Source organism: Mustela erminea, chromosome 5, assembly GCF_009829155.1.
Source record: "Mustela erminea isolate mMusErm1 chromosome 5, mMusErm1.Pri, whole genome shotgun sequence".
In the NCBI taxonomy this organism is placed as follows: Eukaryota; Metazoa; Chordata; class Mammalia; order Carnivora; family Mustelidae; genus Mustela; species Mustela erminea.
The window spans coordinates 144,299,276-144,318,962 of NC_045618.1; the positions used below are offsets into that span (position 1 = coordinate 144,299,276).

Below are 19,687 nucleotides of genomic sequence, written 5' to 3' on the forward strand. Positions count from 1 at the left end.
CAGAGAGAGAGGGAGAGAGAATCTCAAGGAATTTCCACGCCCAACACAGACTCTGACGTGGGGCTTGATCTCACAACCCTGGCGCCCCTCAAAGTTTTATCTTGTGACTGCATTGGTGTAGAGATGAATAAAACATTTTCTTCACCCTAAAAGCTTTTTTCTTTCTTCCTTCCTTCCTTTCTTTCTTCTTTCTTTCTGATTTGAAACAAAATGGAAGCATTTCATGGGCCTCTAAAAGTAGGGTGGCCCCTTGGGGCGCCTGGGTGGCTCAGTCATTGCACGTCTGCCTTCGGTTCAGGTCATGGTCCCAGGGTCCTGGGACTGAGCCCCGCATTGCACTCCCTGGTCAGCGGGAAGCCTGCTTCTCTTTCCTCCAATCCCCCTGCTTTTGTTCCCTCTCTCTGGCAAAGAAATAAATAAAATCTTAAAAAAAAAAAAAGAAAAAAGGTAGGGTGGCCCCAGGCAGAGTCTACTGTGTCTGAAGAGGGAGAGTTGGCCTGGCAGAGCCCTTTCATTGGAAATTCAGCTGATGGGCGGGACCTTGAACCCAGGCTCGACCTGCACCTTCCCCTTCTCTCCCTACACTGCCTGCCCCTCTAGGGAAGGGTCCAGTGAATTTTTGCTGGTTTTTGACATTTTTTTCTTTTTTTTTTTTAAATTTAAAAATTTTTAAAGATTTATTTATTTGACAGAGAGAGGGACAGCAAGAGAGGGAACACAAGCAGGGTGAGGGGGAAAAGCAGACTCTTCCCCCCACCCACCGCCGCCCTACAGAGCAGGGAGCCCAACTTGGGGCTCAATCCCAGGATTCTGGGATCACAACCGGAGAAAGCAGAAGGCAGACACTTAACTGACTGAGCCACCCAGGTGCCCCTAATTTAAATTTTTAAAATATTTTATTTATGTATTTGAGAGAGAGAGCAGGAGCAGGGGGCAGGGAGAGGGAGAAGCAGGCTCCCCGCTGAACAGGGAGCCTGACTCCGGGGCCAATTCCAGGACCCGGAGATCATGACCTGAACCGAAGGCAGACACTTAACCTACTGAGCCACCCAGGTGCCCCAGTTTCTGGAATTTCTTAATAGCTATCCTATGGCTTTGAGCATCTTGTTTCAGAGTGTTTATAACAACAACGATAATAAATAATAATAAGGGCGACGGCAGTCTTTCACAAAGTCTTCCTCTCTCTGATCCTGCCAACAACCCAGGGAGGCGCAAGGACAGCCATTGCTGCTGCCTTTTGGTCACTGAGGCCAGTAGGACGGGGAAGACTAAGAAGCCCTCTGAAGGGTAGAGGCGGGCCCCAGGGAGCCCCAGGGAGCCCCAGGCTCTGTGCTTCTCCTCTGTGTGCAGTCCGGGTGAGCAAGGGGCCAGCAAGGATTCTTGGGGAAAGGAACCCGGAGGTGGGAGCACTAGGTGAGGTGGGCAGGCTGGAGTTCCAGGGGCAGGAGGGGCTCAGCAGAGGGGAGGGGCGGGGAGGCTTAAAGGGGAAGGGGTTGGAGGAGACCCCTTCTGGCTGCCCAGCAACAGCAGGAAGAGCTCACTTCGGCTGGGGTTCTTCCGGAACGCCCTGAATTGGGAAAGGGGGGGGGGTGGAGAGCTCTTAGGAAGGAGGAAAGGGACCCGGGAGATTATCTAGGAGGCACAGCCACTGAGACTTGGGGACTGATGGGATCCAGAGGCAAAAGGGGGTGGGGGTGGGGGTTGACAGAGATGGGGTGCTCAGGGCATGGCTATGGGCTCCCCCCAGAACAAGACAGCAAGAGAGAGAGCCCCCCCAGACACAAGTCTGTCTTTTTATAACCTAATCTCACAAGGGACAACCCCCTCACTAGACCCCGGCTTCACTTCCCACCCACACTCAGTGGGCAAGGGTTACAGCAGGACCGGAACAGGGGAGCTGGGCGGTGGGAGGCCTTCTTGGAGGCCGCCTGCCAAAGTCTCCGGGGACAGCCGGGTTGGGCTGGGGAAGGAAAGTGTCCTCTCCTTAGAATCAAACGCACTCGGAGCTGAACGCTGACTCCGCGCCTGGCACCGTTCCAAGAACTTATACCGACTCCTCAGTACCACGCTAGGAGGTGGGCACTATTATTATCCGCATTTTATGGGGCACATGGAGGGAAGTAGTTTGTTCTCAAATCCCACAGCGTAAGAGCTGGAGCTGGCTGCGATTCAGATCCACGTGGTTTGAGCCCAAGGAGGAAGCTGGCTTGGGCATCTGGGTTGGGCATGGTGTGTCACAGGAGCCTTGCAAGAGGTGGGCAGGAAGCCTCCCGACCCCGCCGGCTGTGGGGGCCGAAGTTCGGGAAGCAGAGGGGTCCGAACTGGGCGCTCCGGGTCCCCTTAGCCGGGCCGTGCTGGGGGGGCTGATGACTCCCGGGGAGCAGAGCTCACCTCCAGGAAGACGGGACAGAAGAGGGCTCTGTGGCCAGGGGTGGCCGGGGGTGGCCGGGGAAGGCTGAGGACGCGGCCCCCGTGGCCTCTGCCTCGTTAGGGGCTGAGAAGGGCGGGCGGGGGGCGGAGTGAAGACGACGGAGCGGGGGACACCGCTGGGGAGCAGCTGGCTGTGGAAAGGCAGAGGGACAGGACAGCCGGTGGCCGGGTCTGAGAAAGGCTGGGGACCGGGTTAAGTTCCTGTTTCTGATGGCGGGGTAGGGGGTGGGGCCCCCGGCTCTGGCCACGCCCCTTGCCCTCTCCCCCGGGCCGGCGCCTCCCCACGCCCCGCCCAGGCTGACGCCCCGGATGTGGCCTCCCAGGTCACCAGCCCCGAGGCAGCGAGTCGGGAGCGTGGCGAGCTCGCCCCACCCAAAGGCTGTACCCCCTCCTCAGCCGGTCCAACCCGTTTGCCAGGCGCCCTGCTGACGGTCCCAAGCCCTCAGCCCCCGCGGTCCGCCCCTCTGCGAGCAGCCCACCCCCTCAGCCCCGACGGTTACGCCGCCTCCGCGGGCGGCCCGCCTGGCCTTCCCGCCATTCCCAGGCCTTGAGGGCGCAGACGAGGGTTTGTGTAGGTAGGGCAGCAGAATCCAGCCCCTCCGCCCCCTCCGCCCCCCATCAAAGCGCAGATACTTGCTTTCTTCCCAGAACCGACTTCCCAGCCCTCACTCGGTGCCACAGACCCTGCAAGGCCTGGCCGCCTCCCCGGGGGAGCCCTCCTAGCGCCTCCCAGCCGGCCTCGACAGCTCTCCAGCAGACGCTGGACAACCTCCTCACTGCTCCCCTGGGTTCCGTCTGGCCGTCCAGCACCCCCGATGCTCCCCGATGCTTCCGTCTGACCGTCCAGTACCCCCGATGCTCCGCGAAGCCAACACTGACCCTCGGGCAGATGGACGTGTTTGCCGGGTCCTCGCCCTCTGGCCGGACCCTGCTCACTGCCCGCCTGGCCCCACCCTGCACCCCGGCCCACCTCCCTGCCTTGCCCAAGTCTTTCCGCCGCCTACCAAGCAGCCAGCCGCCCCCTTCCAGACGTCCGGATCTCCCATCTTTCGAGGCTCGGCTCAAAGTCCGCTTGCTGAGCTCGACAAGGCAGCCTAACCTCTCTGGGCCTCAGCTTCCCTGGGGGTAACGGGAAGCGTCTCTGTGCTCCTCGCGGGGGGCTGGGAAGAGGGCAGAGGCGCGGCCTGTAGGGGGGCCCCCTGAGCCTCGAGGCCCTCCTGGCCCGTCTGCCTGGCCCGCTGCCCCCCTCATCCCGGCTCGGGGGTGCTCGCCTAGCCTTGCCGGGTGCTTACCGCGCCGCGGGCGGCTCATTCCGGCCTCTCCACCCCCCACCCCAGAACCAGCCAGGGACCCCTGAAAGTCGGCCCGGAAGGCCCCGCACGAGGATGCCTTTGCGGAGCTGCGGGAGCTGGGCGGGAGGAAATCTGAAGCTGCCGGGGGCCCTCCGGGGGTCCCCATCCGGCAGCCGGCGCACTGACAGGTGGGCGCAGCGCGTGTCCCGCGCGTGTCCCCTCGGGAGGTGCCGGCCCCGCCCCCCGCCGTGAGCCTCCCGCGCGGCTGAGACAGACGGACCGCAGCGGCTCCCCGCGTGTCCCGGTCGCCCGCCTGGCGAGGGCGTTCTGTGGTCCGATTCAACAGCTGCGCGGTCGCAGGGTAAAACTCAGACAACGCAACAAAACGAAACAAAACCCAAAAGATTGCTGTGCCCTGGACTGCACCCCCAGAGCCACTTGGGTGGGCGGGTCGGGGGCAGCAGGTGTCATCATTCCCGGGCTCCTGGAGGGCAGGGCGGCTCAGGGCGGCACAGCGGCCTCCAGGATCTCAGAGCCCAGACCCCGCGGTCCTCGGTCGGCCCCCCCGCCCCAGCAAGGAGTTTTCCTGGGTAGGAACGAGCCGCCATCACGCCACCTGCCTCAGCCTGGCCTCGGGGACAGTATCACGTGCCCCGCACAGCGAGGGACCGGGCAGCCTGTTTCGAACCTCTCCCCCCACCCCGTCTGCAAACTTGGGGCTCCGTGCCTCCCGGGACCCCCGGGTGTGCAGGGGTGGGGAGCGGGGTTGGGGGGCAGCCCACCGAGCGTGTGCCCCTCCTCCCACCCCAGGAGATTAAGTGGGAACTTTGAACTCTGTCCCGGAACCCTGATGGGAAGGATTAATCCGATTGCTTTTCAAACCCTGGCCTTGCCTGCAGACTCCTCCCGCAGCCAGGCTGCCTCCGTCCCCCTCCCAGCCTGACCTCCGTCTCTTCCTTCCAACTGCCCTTGGCCTCGTGGGGAGGAGGACTGTTGGCCCATTCCACAGGCGGCAAACGGGGTCTGGCGCGGCCATGACCAGGAACCTGATTCCTGGTGCTGTTTCATGTGCAAATGGTCCTACCTCATCCCGCCCCCCGCCCCCACACGCACACCCTTAGGAGTCCCAGGTCCTGAGGCCCCTTATCCCCGAAGCCTCCTCTCCGCTCAGTGACTCACCGTCTAGCCTGGAGTGGGTCCTTTGCTCAGTGCCCTGGGCGCATGGTGGGGAGGGCGTACCCGTGATGGCTTCTTGCTCCAACTCCCCACCGTGCTGCCTAGGCTGGTTTCTCCAGGGGTCTAGAGCAAGGCCAGGAGGCACCCTTGATTCCTTCACCTGCACACAGGCCCTAGGCTCAGTGACATAGGGGCGCCCTGGCAGGGCTGGACCTCCTGGGCCTGAGGGCTGTTCCCATCCACTGGGTTCACCCTAGAGGGTCCTTCTGCCACCTGCACCTTTCTTCAGATAAGAGCCCCCTGGTTTTCCAGGGGACTCCCACCCCAGCCGTCCTGCAGGCATGATTTGGTGAGTGGCACATTAGTCTCCCAGCTCTGAGCCTGGCAATCAGCCCATTCCCTACTGGTTTGGGGGAAGCACCCAGCCCACCGGTGGGGGGAGGGGTGCTAGTGACTTGGCATTGCTAGGGCCACCTCTGTGGTGGATCTCATCCAAGAGGGTGGGCAAGGGAGGGCAGGTGGCAGAGCACGGTCCTGGTGTCACAGGCCCCTGGACAGGTCTGAGGCTGGGTCCCTATCGGACTTTGGCTGTTCAGGGTCTTCAAGTCTTCAACTGACTTGGTTTATCTATTTACCCTAAACCTGTTCCATTTCCCAGATTCCCTCATTCATTCAGCGCGGGCAGAGCCCTGCCCCCCACCCCCCCACGGGCCTGGGACACACTGAAGAGACAGTCTGGTTCCCAGAGCTAAGGGGCGGGGCACATCACCGGGACTGACCTGAGATTCCCTGATGGGGAGCCCCTGAGAAGCCGGCAAGGTGACAGGATCTGTGAAGGGGCGGGGGTGGGGGGGGGGTGGAAGGAAGGAAAAGTGCTCCGAGCAGTTAGCCAGGAGAGTGTGAGGGACTCCGGTCCCTTGGAGGAAAATGACGCGGGGGCAGGGAGCGAGGAGGGGGCAGGGAGCAGACATCCGGTCCCTCAGAGCCTCAGGGGCAACAGAGGTGTTTGGATATTAGCCCAGCGGCCGTGAGTAGCCATGAATGGGTTTTAAGCTGGGGTGTAGTGTAGCCATTAGGATGTTAGTGGATCTGTCTGGCCTCGGTGCCTTGGTGGGGGGGGGGGGGTTGTCCAACTTGGGAAGAAAAGCACTCCTTGCTTTATCATGCAACACAAAAGAGAGGATGCCTTCTCTCCCTGCTGTGGCTTTGGGGAGGTTAGGGGAAACTGGGGAGGGGGCCTGGTGCCACACCCATTTGCAGAAGTCTGTAGACTGCAGTGAGATCCTGGCTGTGATGGCCTGAATGGGCCAACTCTGTCTGTACCACTTACAGAGTGGGAGGGGGTTACAGACTGCAGGGGAGTAGGAATCACCAGGGGCACATGCCAGGAGGCAGGGCTGGGGCTGGAGGGGTTTCAGAGAGACAGAGAGAGGGAACAGCATTGCAAAGGCCCCACCAGGAGAGAGCACAGGGGACCTGGGATACCCCTGACTCAGAACTTGAGTATCAAGAATTTGAAGTCCGCCTGCCCATCTGTCACTGTCCCTCTCTGGGGCTGCTAAGGTGCAGGCGAGAAGCAGAGAGGGGCCCCTGGGTTTGGGCGTACAGGGTGTTTGCAGGAGGTGGGTGGTGGAGGAGGGGCAGGGAAGGCCACATCAAAGCTCAGGCTGTCGGGTGGGGGTGGGGGTTTTAGCTGGGGGGACCTAGCAGAGAGGTTGAAAATGGAGACTAAACATTGTGCTCATCGCTGCTTCCTCTGGAAACTTCATTACAATGATGGCAAAGAATTTAAAAAAGGCATACACAAGAGAAGAGATGACCACGGATGAGTGGTGGAAAACATTTTTGGAGACAGAAACTGGCAGGACTCAGCAGAGAAGAGGAAGGAGCCATGACGGGCTCCCCCAGGTGCCTGAGCAAAGTGCCCATGTGCTGGCAGAAACTGACGGCGCCCGGACTGGACACTGTGGGAGGCCAGGTAGGGTCAGAAGACAGCCCAGTGATTTCCTGCTCCCTGATGTTCACACACACACACACACACACACACACACCTTTGAATCCCTTCCCCTGTGTGTAGGCAGGCCCTGTGACTTCCCTCCAACCAGTACAATACAGCACAGGTGTTGGGATGTCACACTTCCGTTTAAGACAGGAGTGAGAGATTCCAGGGCCCTCTGTCACAGGGCCACAAGGACATACATCTTGCCCCAGCAACGAAATGAGGTTGAAAGCAGGTTTTTTCCCCCAGCTGACCCTCTGGAGGAGTGTGTGATGACCCCCTGATTGCAGCCATGTAAAGCCCCAAATAGAGGACCAGCTCAGTGGGACTTCGAACCTCCAGGAATGGGGAAATGATAAAAGTGTGCTATTTTTAGCTGTCTCATTTGGGGTGATTTGTTATACAGCCTAGAAAACCCATACACTCACGAGTCCTTCAGCTGCTCAGCTGGACAGGTTCGTCCACTTCCTGTTTCTACATATTCTCCTGCAGGAGATGGATGGTCTCTAAAGAGAGATTGCAGAATCAGGGCATCAGGTTTGGCAGAGGCAGTGTGGGGCTGGAAAAGGTGCTTGAGTGACCCACCTCTTCCCCGCGCCTTCCTTCTGGAATGCTGAGCACCACGCATGCGTTCCCAAGCAGTGGACTGGAGGGGTCTTCTATGGAGACCCAATAGGACCATGCCTGGAAGATTCATGATGAGTCATCACCCCTGGGGGTAAAGGCCAGGTAACTTCCTTCGGTGAATGAAAATAGAGTGGAAGTGACATGTGGCCCTCCCTTTGCTCTTTCCCCTCTGCCTCAGAAAGAAAGTCCTGGATGGAGGCAGGTCTTCCAGCCCAGGTCCCAGAAGGACAATGACATGGGGCAGAGCTGGAGAGGCCTGCAGATGCCATAGAACATGAGGGAAAAGAAACCTTTGCTGTTGTATGCCCCTGAGATTTGGAGGTCCTTTGTTACTAAGTTATTGCAAAGTAATTTAACAAAGCTGACTGGTACACCCCTCAGAAAACCTGCCAGGATGCCTGATAGTCCAGCAAGGAATTCTTCCACACCCAGACATTCCATGCCCCACTCTAGTGTTCCCGGCAGCCGAGGCGCACCAGGATTTAGAGAAAAACCTCCAATGGGAAGGGCAGAGACCGAAACAAAGAAAGAGAGAGGTGGAATGAAGAGAGATGGTTCTAGAAGCAGACGGAAATGTCACGTCAACTCCAGGTCCTCAGAGAAGACATTAAAACAGAATGATGTTTGTTTTAATGGAGCAAAGAGCTTGTGGAGTTTAAAAGATGGTAGTAAAAATAAAGGGTGGGAGGGGGAAAGGGAAATCCCCTGGAGAGTAGACTTCAGTGATAAAGAGAAGATAAGAAAAGAAAAACCAAGCAGGGTAGAAGATGAGCTCAGGAGTGCCATAGCGCAAGCTCAGGGGTCCTGGAAGGACAGGCATGAAGGGCCTTGCACAACCTGAAATTCTACACCCGCCGAAGCCGTCGCCAAACAGGAGGTTGGAGGAGGACCTTTTCAGGTCTGCAAAGATTATACTAATCAATCTCCCATGCACCTTTCTCAGGAAGCTGCTGGAGGGTATTCCCCAGCAAAGTGAAGGAGGAAACCAAGAAAGAGAAAGACATGGGATCCAGGATCCAGGATCCAATGGAGCAGAGAGGCAAAGGAGAGACCCAGATCCTCGGAGCTGTACTGGGGGCCCAGGGAGGAGTCAGCACGGGTTGCTACAGGAGGGGCTCCTGGGAAGGAAGTTGGGGGATAGATTTCAGGATGAGTGGTGGATAGTACTAAGAGATTGCTGGAGTGCTGGAGAGCTTAGAGACGGATACGAAGAAAGCTATTAGATATCGACTGCTTCATAAGGAATGGCCACAAATGTGTTTTGTGGTTTGCATGGGTCTGGAGTCTGGGTGTGACTTATCTGGGTCCTCTGCTTAGGATCCCACCAGGCTGTGCTCGAGGCACCTGCTGGGAGTGCAGTCTTATCTGAGGCTCGACTGGGGAAGGAAATACGTCCAAGCTCACTAAAGCTGTTGCCGGAATTCAGTTCCCTGCTGGTTGGGACTGAGGGCTTCAATTTCTTGCTGACTACTGACCAGGGGTGGTCCCAGGTCCTGGGGACCACATGTCCTCCTTCGATGCAGGCCTCTCCAAGGAGGCCACCCACAACATGGCTAGAGAGAGGGCGTGAGCACACAGCGGTGGGGATCCTTGGGAGCCATTTTTTGAAGCAACCAAACAAAGCTAATTATTCACTTGGTGAAAAACTTGACAAAAAACAGAAAGGAAACATAACCACAGTGTGTTATTTGGCTCAGCAGCAAGCAATGTTTATATAATCATTATATGACACAACAGAATATCGGTTCAGCCGAAAATCGTTACATATTGGTAATGAGAGGGGTCACAAGGCGAACACGCTGCGTGGGTGCCTTGCAGGGAGGGTGTGAGAAAGCCAAGCCTTATCTTCTGCGAAAGGAATTCAGTAGATAATGGCTCAAACTGGGAAATCGAGTAACAGCCACACAAGCGTGTTATTTATAAACATGGAGATAAAATCCAGAAAAAGCCAGAAGAGTTGCATTGGCTTATTCCGGGAGGAGGACTGAAGGTGGGAGGCAGTTCGAGGTGGGGGGGGGGCGCTGCTGATCCTCATTATGGGCCCGTTTATTTTTTCAAGGTCTGTGCATGTCATGTGCATTTACTTCAAACTACTGTATAACTTGAAAAAAAAAAACCCACATTAATTAGTTAATAGAGAAAGAGATAAAGGTGGAAGGAAAAAGTCCCCCAAGACTGAACAGTAAAGTCCCCAGGGATCCTGGGCGCTCAGGAGCCTCTCCCTGCCCTGGGGGAAGGGGCTTGAGGGATCCCGAGGCGACCCCTCACTGACGGGCTCAGGCGGGAAAATGGTAACCTGATCGTCCGAGGGGAGAACACGGCCCCACCTGGGGACTGGGTGGCCCAGAGCCAGAGGGGCTGGGAAGATTGGGGAAGCCCGTGGTGGTGGTGGTGTTGGAGGAGGGTGGGGAAGGAACCACAGACCCGTGAGAGATGCGCACCACCCCAAGGAGTGCCCCTCTCCATAGACATCGCTTGGAGAAACTCTGGAGGCTTCAGTGAGGCTTGGCTTTGTTTTTAATTGGGGAGATTTTGTTTGTCGTGGTTGTTTTTTTTTTTTTTAAGATTTTGTTTATTTGTTTACTTACTTATTTTAGAGAGAGAGATGGAGAGAGCGTGCAGCTGTAAGCAGGGGGAAGGGGCAGAGGGAGAGGGAGAAGCAGGCTCCCCACTGGACCCCGAGATCATGACCAGAGCTGAAACCAAGAGTCAGACACTTAACCAACTGAGCCACCCAGGTGCCCCGAATTCGGGAGATATTTTATAATTTGTTATAACATAAGTATATAAATGCTTTTGGTAAACACATCAGGAGGGGAGATATCTTGGGAAAGCACCACCCAACACCGGCAAGCCTTGCCAGGCTGTCTGGTTTCTCCAGCGCCCTGTCTTGTCCTTCTAGGTCCTGCTGAGGTCAACCCCTGCCCGTGCCCCCAGGCTCTCTCACACACCGGGTCTCCCACTCCAGGTCCGTGGGCTGCCGCCTGCCCCGTACCGAGGCATCCGTCTGGGTGCTCTTTCCACCAGCAAGACCCCCAGAGAGAGTGGTCTTACTCCTTTCTGGACCCCAGTGCCCAGGCAGCCCCATCGGTGCACCCCGTCCCCAGTGGGACTGTGTGGAGGGCACATGTCTGTCTGCGCACCCTGCCAGGCTTTCTCATGGCCCCTCTTAGGGGGAACCTGCCCTGGGAGCGTGGGTCCAGCTCGGAACACCAGTCGCAGGCTGGAGTCCCAGGTCCAGCGGCAGCGTCGGGGCCCCAAGGTTTGAGGAGGGTCCAGTGGTCGGAGGTGAGCGGCAGGCGTGGCGCGGAGGGGTGGGGTTGGAAAGGATCTCTGGGGGCTGCTGCAGCGGGCATAGGCTGAGACGCTCTGTACGGCGGAGCCCAGAGGCTGGAGGCTGACGCTTGTTTGATCATTTCCTCCCCGCGCAGACTGGAGAGACCCCGCAGCTTGTGCAACCTCCCTGGGCCTGTTTCCTCATCTATAATGTGGGGCTGACAACGGCAGGACACCTGTCCCGGGGAGGAGGTAGGAGACAGCCGGCCAGGAAGGGCAGAGACAGCAGTTGGGGCCCCTCCTGGAGGAGGGGTAGCTACACCCGGCCAGGGAGGGGAGTCTGTAGCAATGGAACCGGAAGGGGCGTGTGGCCAAATTTGGGTCTGAGCGGCCTACCCCCTGGCTTCAGGCCCTCCCACGCCAGGGCCTGGCCTCCAAGCCTGATTCCTCAACCAGATCATAGGCACAGTGAGCCCCACTTTGGAGGGACCTGGTGCTTTCCTAGTGACTTGACTCCTTCCTGTCTTGCATGCCTGGGAGCTTCATCAGCCCTGGGAGGGGCCCAAGCCATGGGCCCCATTGCCTCTTCCTGGGGGTGGTTCAGCCAGTCTCATCTGCTGTTCTCTTGGAGAGCCAGGATTTGGCACGGGTATGTCGGGTATGTCTCTGGGGACGACAGAAAGTGAATCGGGGGTTGCCTGGGGCTGGAGACCGGCAGGGAGGAGCCGCGGAGGAACATTCTGGAGAAATGGAAACGTTGTGTATTATGATCTGTGAGCACGTTGGTCAAAATGCACAAACGTTGTATATTATGATCGGTGCGCACGTTGGTCAAAACGTACAGAGCCAGATACTTTAAATGGGCGCATCGCACTGGGGGATAATTTTGCATAAAAGGAAGAAAATGCTGGTTGTTCCAAAAATTGATTGCATGACCTACTTGACAAATCGGTGGCCGGCCCTCTATTCAGACTGCGCTAACATCTGTGGAGGGGAGGGGCAGGAAAATACAGATGTGGGCAAAGGGGACCCCACCACCACAGCTTTGCCAAAGGAAGTTTGAGGGGGAGCATGGCAGGAGTTTAACAAAAGCCGGAAGCAGGCCGGAGCATTGCAGGAGCTGAGGTAGCAGGGGGGAGGGTCAGGAGCGCTCAGGGGGACCCGGGGGGCCGTGTGGCCCGAGTGTGTCTGGAGAAGGTCTCTTTGGCCATCTGTCCTGTTCTGTGATGTAGCTCTGTGCCTGATGCTGGTAGATTTCAGTGAGTGAATGAATGAATGAATGAATGGGAGAAGAATGAATGGAGGGCACGGAGGGCAGTGTCAGGCGAGGCTGTGAAGGGGGCTCTGCTGGCTTTATCCCTGAGTGCTGGGAAAGTGCCCCGCAGCAAGCCTGGAAGGAACAGACCCTCCAGGGAGAGCACGGTACACCCCTGTCTCTCCTGATCACACCACCATGCTCAGAAATGCTTCACGCGGATCGGCCAAGCCTCATCTGCTGTTCTCTTGGAAAGCCGATTTTGGCGCAGGTATGTCTCCAAAGACAAGGAGTGTCTAGGGCCCATCCTGGAGCTGCGGTCACTCCCCCCGCCGTCTCTGCCGCTGTCTCCTCCTGCCCCATGCCCCCTTGAGTGGAGTGGACACTGTGAGGTCTTTCACATGCAGAAAGCAGAGTGAAGCAAATAAAACTGGGGCGCCTGGCTTTGAAAAGCCAGTGCAGCCTGTGTGACCCCAGCAGCCCCCAGGCCAGTTAGCCCTAAACTCCCAGTTTGGCTTTCTGGTTCTGCAAGAGGAACCTCTGCTGTTGTACCCACTGTTCTGCCGCTGGCTTGGGCAGCTCCGCCGCCGGCTTGGGCGTCAGCCGTTCCCCAGCAGCTTTGCTGGTTAGACCCTGGAGGAGGAGGGGTTAGGGGGATGTTTGCAGGTATCCCCAGTTTTGAAAACTGGGTGTCCATGTGGACCTGACAGCGAGCTCCCTGCACAGACACTTTGCTAGGTGAACGTGGAGGAGGAGGGGGCCTTGGCGTTAGGAGAGGGGAGAGCCCAACCCCCTCCTGATGGAGGACCTGCTCCTGAGCCACTTCTTGCTTCTTTCCCGGTGTCCCAGCTGGACAAGGGCCACAGCTCCTCTTCCGCAAAGGTCGCTCTCCAGAGCTAATAGTGGTGACGATGGCACCGTGCGGACGCTTAGCCCCAGGGCTGGGCACACGAACTCATCTAATCCGCCAAAGTAGCAAGTTCTGGCGGAGCCATCCCCCTGCACATCTGAACACATGCGGTACTGAGGGGTGGCTCCCCAGTCCTGAGCCAGCATGCGGCAGGCCCGGACTCGCCGCCGGACTTGTGTCCCCACTCCGTGCTCCAGCTCTGGGGCGGTCAGGCTTGCACCGTCCATTTGCCACCCAGCCGGTGAGGGTCTTGACTGCCCCGTCCAACCCCAGCACTGTCGGCTGCAAACCCTTTGTTGGTTAGAAATGCCATATGAGGGGCACCTGGGTGGCTCAGTGGGTTAAAGCCTCTGCTTTCGGCTCAGGTCGTGATCCCAGGGTCCTGGGATCGAGCCCCACGTCGGGCTCTCTGCTCAGCAGGGAGCCTGCTTCCTCCTCTTTCTCTCACTGCCTGCCTCTCTGCCTACTTGTGATCTCTGTCTGTCAAATAAATAAATAAAATCTTTAATAAAAAAAAGAAATGACATATGATCCAGAAATTCCACTTCTAGATAGACGCTCCAAAGAATGGAAAGCAGGGACACGAAGAGGTATCTGCACACTCATGTTCATAGCAGCACTGTACACAACAGCCAAAAGGTGGGCAGGACTCACATCTCCACGGACAGAGGAATGGATCACCATCCCTACAGTGGCATATATCCAGTCTCAAAAGAGGAAATCCTGGCAGATGGTACCGCGGATGGCCCTTATGGACATTATGCCAAGTGAAACAAGCAGTCACGAAAGGACAAACTAGGTATGATCCCTTTTATGGGAGGTCCTTGCTGTAGTCAGATGCTTTGAGACAGAGCGGTGGGTCCCGGGGGGCTGCACGGGGGCTGCACGGGGGCTGGGAAGCTAGTGAAGAGAACAGAGCATCAGTTTCACAGGATAAAAAGAGTCCGGGGAAGGACAGTGGCAATTGTCACTCAACAATGTGTATGTCTTAATGTCACTGAACTGCACCTTTTTAAAATGGTAAATTTTATGTGTTTTATTTTTTTAAGATTTTATTTATTTATTTGACAGACAAAGATCACAAGTAGGCCCAGAGGCAGGCAGAGAGAGAGGGGGAAGCAGGCTCCCTGATAAGCAGAGAGCCCGATGTGGGGCTCAATCCCAGGACCCTTGGATCATGACCTGAGCCGAAGGCAGAGGCTTAACCCACTGAACCACCCAGGCGCCCCTATTTTATGTGTATTTTTAACACAATCAAAAGAAACAGTGAAGAAATTTTATGTGTACTTTTAACACAATCAAAAGAAACAGTGAAGCAGCACACCGTCCCTTGGCTCTGCGTCACCTCCAGGACAGGACCAGCTACGGGATTTGTGGGGCCCAGCATAACACGAATCGGCAGGGCCCCTTGTTCAAAAATTAGGAAGTTCTAGTTGGCAACAGCTGAGCATTAGCAGGGCTCCTCAGGGCAGAGGAGCTGATAGGAGGGCAGGGGGGGCAGCCTCTCCCAGCTTGGGGCCAGGCAGTGGGGAGCCAGGGAGGGACAGGGATCATCTCTCTCTCTTGGCTTGGCCCTGCTTCCAGCACCTGCCACAACCCACAGGCCCCGGGCAGGACCAGGAGATAATGTCATGGTGACAGAAGCCCAGCTCCCTCCACTCCCCGCCTGGCGAGTCGGCAAGGCCTTGCCAGGCCACACAGCTCCTTCCCAAGAGCCCAGCTCATCACAGGCTGGGGGACACCGTCATCCCCTACCACAAGAGCAGCCTCAGTTTCCCCATCTGTAAAAGAAGATGAACAGAGGTTTAGACTCCAGCCCTAGGATCCCCAAAATATGGTTCCAGTCACTGTCTGCGCTGTGCCTCGGGCCCTGAAGAAGGTCTGCGGGTAGTACATGCTCTCCTGCATGCCTGGCCCCACTGGGCTAGACTCGAAGCCGATGGCCAGGCCACAGTGAGGGGTGGGACCTCAGAAGCCACAGTCCCAGAACTGAGGAAAGGAAGCCAGCTACAGGGTCAACAGGCCCCTCAGTTCCTGGCCTTGACTTTCTCACCTGATGCTCTGGGTGACCCCAGTTCCTCCCAGTGTGCTTGTCAACAAGTTAAAGCACAGCCGGCACGTGCTGTGCATGTGGAAGGGCAGGGCTGTTGGGGGACAGGAGGGCCCTGCCATACCTCCAGCCAACCCCCTCCCCAGGTTCAGAGGGTCTTAGCCCCATTTTCTAGGGATGGGGGTTCCCTTGCCCTTGGGTGCAGCCCGGGGCACCCAGGCCCCAGGCACGAGCTGGCTGCCCAGGCCCAGGCTGATATCCCCACATGCTCTGGTCCCAGTTGTGAAGACAAAGACCCCACTTTGGCATCGTTGTGGGGCTCAGAGAACACCCACCGCATGGCCTGTCCACCGTGCTTACACTGTGAGGGAAGGCCCAACCCAATGACTTGGGCCGTGGCCATCAGCGTGGTTCTGTGGTGGAGAGTGGCCTCCAGCTGAGTATAAAGCCTCAGCCAAGACAGAAGAAGGAGAGGGAAGGACCTTTAGGCAGGGCACAGCCCCAGCGAAGGCGGCACAGCCCCAGCGAAGGCGGCCCAGCCCCAGCGAAGGTGCCTCGGCCTCTGGCCAGGGAGATGGGTCTGCCTGAGACAGACGGCATTGTTGGCGCTGGGGCTACTGGACTCAGCAGGACAACGGCAGGAGAGGCGGGGACTCTCCAGCAACCCCCTTCCTGCTCAGCCATACAGTCCCAGAATTTGTACACAGGGCCCAAATATGTGCTGGGTTTTCCTTACCCGTGACCTGTGATTTATACCACTCAGCAATTACCAGCAACCTACAGAAAGTCAGAAACGCTCAACTCATAACAATGAGAATAGATAATGTTGCAGAATCAGGCTGTGAGAGAGACCTGCGTTTACCCAATTCCCAGGCACTAAGGATCGGTAATTGTGCATCAAAAGTAGCTGTGAGTTTCCTGGTGGGCAAGGTGTAAAGGGAGAAGGAGATGTAGAAACTTCATCTGACCAAGAGGAGTATGTTAGGCAATCAGGAGACCCATACTTATTCCCAGAAAGAAGTGCTCTAATGAGTTTATATTTTCAACCCCAGGCAGCAGAGGCTTTCCGCGGAAGGGCCGCTGGGAACAGATGAGAAACAGCTGCCCGGGCACCTGCGAGGTCCTGTGAGCTGTGTGGTCCCAGGCTGACCACTTGGGGCCTCTGGGCCCAGACTACCACAGCTGTCTCCAGTCTCAGGAGCAATTGAGATCAGATTCCTCTTTCAGGAGCCCCAGGCACACCGGTGGTGGGAGAAGCTGCCAGGGACCAGACCGTGCAGGGTCTCCCGCACCAGGCTGAGGAAGTGGCTGGGAGTCGATGGAAGTTGCGAGTAGAGGTGAACCATGGTCCCATAACTTGGGGGCTGGACTGGGGAGCCTGCTGGCAGGTGCACGCGGGGTTGTCGGGCTGATGCAGGACTGCGCAGAGCGGCCCCTTGATGAATGAATGAGTGCGTGAATGGCAGAAGGAGCCTGTGTTCTGCGGGCCGCCGAGGAGGTGAGGAGCCCCCTGTCCCGGGTGTGCTGCGGCTGCAGTGGGAGTGGGGTGGCTCTGGTTGCTTGGCCCCCTGGGAATTCGGCAGTTTCTGTGGTGGCTGCAAGCAGCTGCCAGGGGCCACAGCTGTCCTCTGGGGTGTGAGGCGCAGAGGGGGCTGCCCGCACACTTGCTCAGGAGCTCTCTCAGAGCACCAGAGACCCACCAAGGGGAGACTGAGGCCAGTGATGAGCTGCGGGGTCCCGGCCAGCACTTCCTCTTTCTGACTGGTATCACACAGCACTGGCTGGGATAGGAGATTGTAACAAACAGGCTCAGAATCTTTGTTTTTAATTATCACCTACAGATTTTTTTAATTTAACAGTTTTATTGAGATATGCTTTACCTACCATAAAATTCACCTGCTGAAACTGTACGATCCAGGGCTTGTGCTACCATCATTATTCTAGAACATTCTGTCATCAGAAACAAACCCTGGGCTCATTAGAAATCAGTCTCTACCAGTTTCCCTACTCCCCCAGCTCCGGCAACCACTAGTCCTCCTGCGTCTATAGATTTGTCTATTCTGGACATTTCCTATAAATGGAGTTCATTATATGTGGGTTTTTGTGCCTAATTTCTTTCACCAAGTTGACTGTCTTCAAGGCTCATCCGCGTGGTGGCCTGAGTCAGTGCTTCCTCTCTCTTCCAGTGGTCGAACGATGCGCTGTCATACGGATAGACCACGTTTTGTTCATCCCTTCGTCCGGTGAGGGACGCTAAGTTCTTTCTACTTCTTAGCCATTATGAATAATGCTGTTATGACTACTGGGGTACAGGTTTTTATGTGAACATATATTATCATTTCTCTCTCTCTCTTTTTAAAATATTTTATTTATTTACTTGACAGAGAGATCACAAGCAGGGGAGCAGCAGGCAGAGGGAGAAGCAGGCTCCCCGCTGAGCAGGGAATCCAAAGTGGGGCTCGATCCCAGGACCCTGAGATTATGACCTGAGCTGAAGGCAGAGGCTTCACCAGCTGAGTCACCCAGGCGCCCCTGTTTTCATGTCTCTTGAGTATATTCCTAGAAGGAGGATTTCTGGGTCTCATGGTAACTCTATGTTTAACATCTTTTTAATTCTTTTTAAAAAGTTTTTCTTTATTTATTTGACAGAGAGAGACACAGCAAGAGAGGGAACACAAGCAGGGGGAGCGGGAGAGGGAGAAACAGACTCCCGCTGAGCAGGGAGCCCGATGCAGGGCTCCATCCCAGGACTCTGGGACCATGACCTGAGCTAAAAGGAGATGTTTAGCCAGCTGAGCCACCCAGGTGCCCCTAGATTTTTATTTTTATTTATTTATTTTGTAAAAAAGACTTTATTTTATTTATTTGAGAGAAAGTGTGTGTGTGAGAGAGAGAGAGAGAACATGAGAAGAGGAAGGGGCAGAGGGAGAAGCAGGCTCCCCACCAAGCAGGGAGCCCAATGTGGGACGTGATCCCGGGACTCCAGGATCAAGACCTGAGCCGAAGGCAGTTGCTTAAAACGCTGAGCCACCCAGGCGTCCCTAGATTTTTATTTTTAATCCATCTCGACGCCCAGCATGGTGATCTCACAACCCCAAGATCAAGGGTGGTGTGCTCTACCAACTGAGCCAGCCAGGTGGCCTCCCGCCAATCCTTTTTTTTAAGCAGGCTCCGTGCTCAGTCTGGAGCCTGGTGCACGGCTTTAACTCACAACCCTGAGACTGAGACCTGAACTGAGATCAAGAGTCAGAAGCTTAACTGAGCCCCCAGGTTCACCTCCCACACATTTTATTTATTTATTTATTTTTTAAAAAAATTTTTATTTATTTGAAACAGAGAGAGAGAGATCACAAGTAGGCAGAGAGGCAGAGGCAGGCATAGAGGAGGAAGCAGGCTCCCGCTGAGCAGAGAGCCCGATGCGGGACTCGATCCCAGGACCCTGAGACCATGACCTGAGCCAAAGGCAGAGGCTTAACCCACTGAGCCACCCAGGCGCCCAACTCCCACACATTTTTAAAAAAGATTTTATTTATTTATTTTGAGAGGGAGCATGTGTGTAGGAGCGGGTGAGGGGCAGAGGCAGAGCGAGAGAGAGAATCTGAAGTAGACCCCACACTGAGTGTGGACCCTGACTTGGGCTCGATCCCACAGCTGTCTGATCTCTACCTAAGCCAAAACCGAGTCGTTCGCTCAACCGACTGAGCCACCCAGGTGGCCCACCGCCACCTTTTTTTTTTTTTTTGTATTAAGATATAATGTATTATTTGCTTTAGGGGTACAGATACTCCAACCATTTTTTTTTAAAGATTTTATTTATTTATTTGACAGAAAAATCACAAGTAGACGGAGAGGCAGGCAGAGAAAGAGGAAGGGAAGCAGGCTTCCTGCTGAGCAGAGAGCCCGATGCGGGACTCGATCCCAAGACCCTGAGACCATGACCTGAGCCGAAGGCAGTGGCTTAACCCACTGAGCCACCCCGGCGCCCTCCATCCATTTTTTAATGGTGACACAACAAGGGTCATTTTGTTGCTCTTGCTTCGTGTCCATTACGGCTGGGTGTCTGCTCCTCTCAGTTCAAGGTGCAGGCTGATGGAGCTTCCCTCCATCGTTGTGCAGGGGGGAAGGGAAAGAGGAAGGGTTAAGTCACCCACTGGCTCTTAGAGCTTCTTCCCAGAGATAATACATGTGACTTCCATTCACATTTCAGTGGCAAAGGGAGTCTCCCAGCCATGTCTAACTCCAAGGAGATGTGCGAGCCTTGTATGCCAGGAAGGAGTGGACATGCTTAATGACTCACGGGAGTGAAATAAAGTTCTTTCCTACAGGACTTCTCAGGTTCTTTACTAGGCTATCGTTCACTGGCCCCCCTCGGGAGGGAGTGGGATGCAGCAGGCCAAGCAGCCCAGGCTTACTCAACTGCGAACTCTTTCCTCTTAGAGCATCTCACAGGCTGAGTGTTCCCTGGAATCTCCTTTGGGAACCACTGGCTGGGTTGGTGGCCACTTCTCAGAGGAGGGTGGGCAAAGTTTTTGAAAAGCATCTCAGAATGGATATGTCGGGGTTTGTGAGCCACATAGACAGGTTACTCAACGCTGCTGTTTTAATGCAAAGACGGTCACATGTAACATGTAAACACATGTCATAACAGGTTATGTGTAGATACTGAAACTTG

The 19,687-nt window shown here is 56.1% G+C and overlaps 1 long non-coding RNA gene across 1 annotated transcript in view; it reads right to left on the reverse strand.

Moving 5' to 3' along the window:
- The window catches only part of LOC116591926, a 28,198-nt gene extending 24,506 nt beyond the window's left edge, over nt 1-3,692 (reverse strand). Inside the window, exon 1 of the long non-coding RNA XR_004286246.1 lies at nt 3,435-3,692. This is a non-coding gene — a long non-coding RNA (uncharacterized LOC116591926). The remainder of the gene's footprint in view (nt 1-3,434) is intronic.
- Between the last annotated feature and the right edge of the window lie 15,995 nt (nt 3,693-19,687).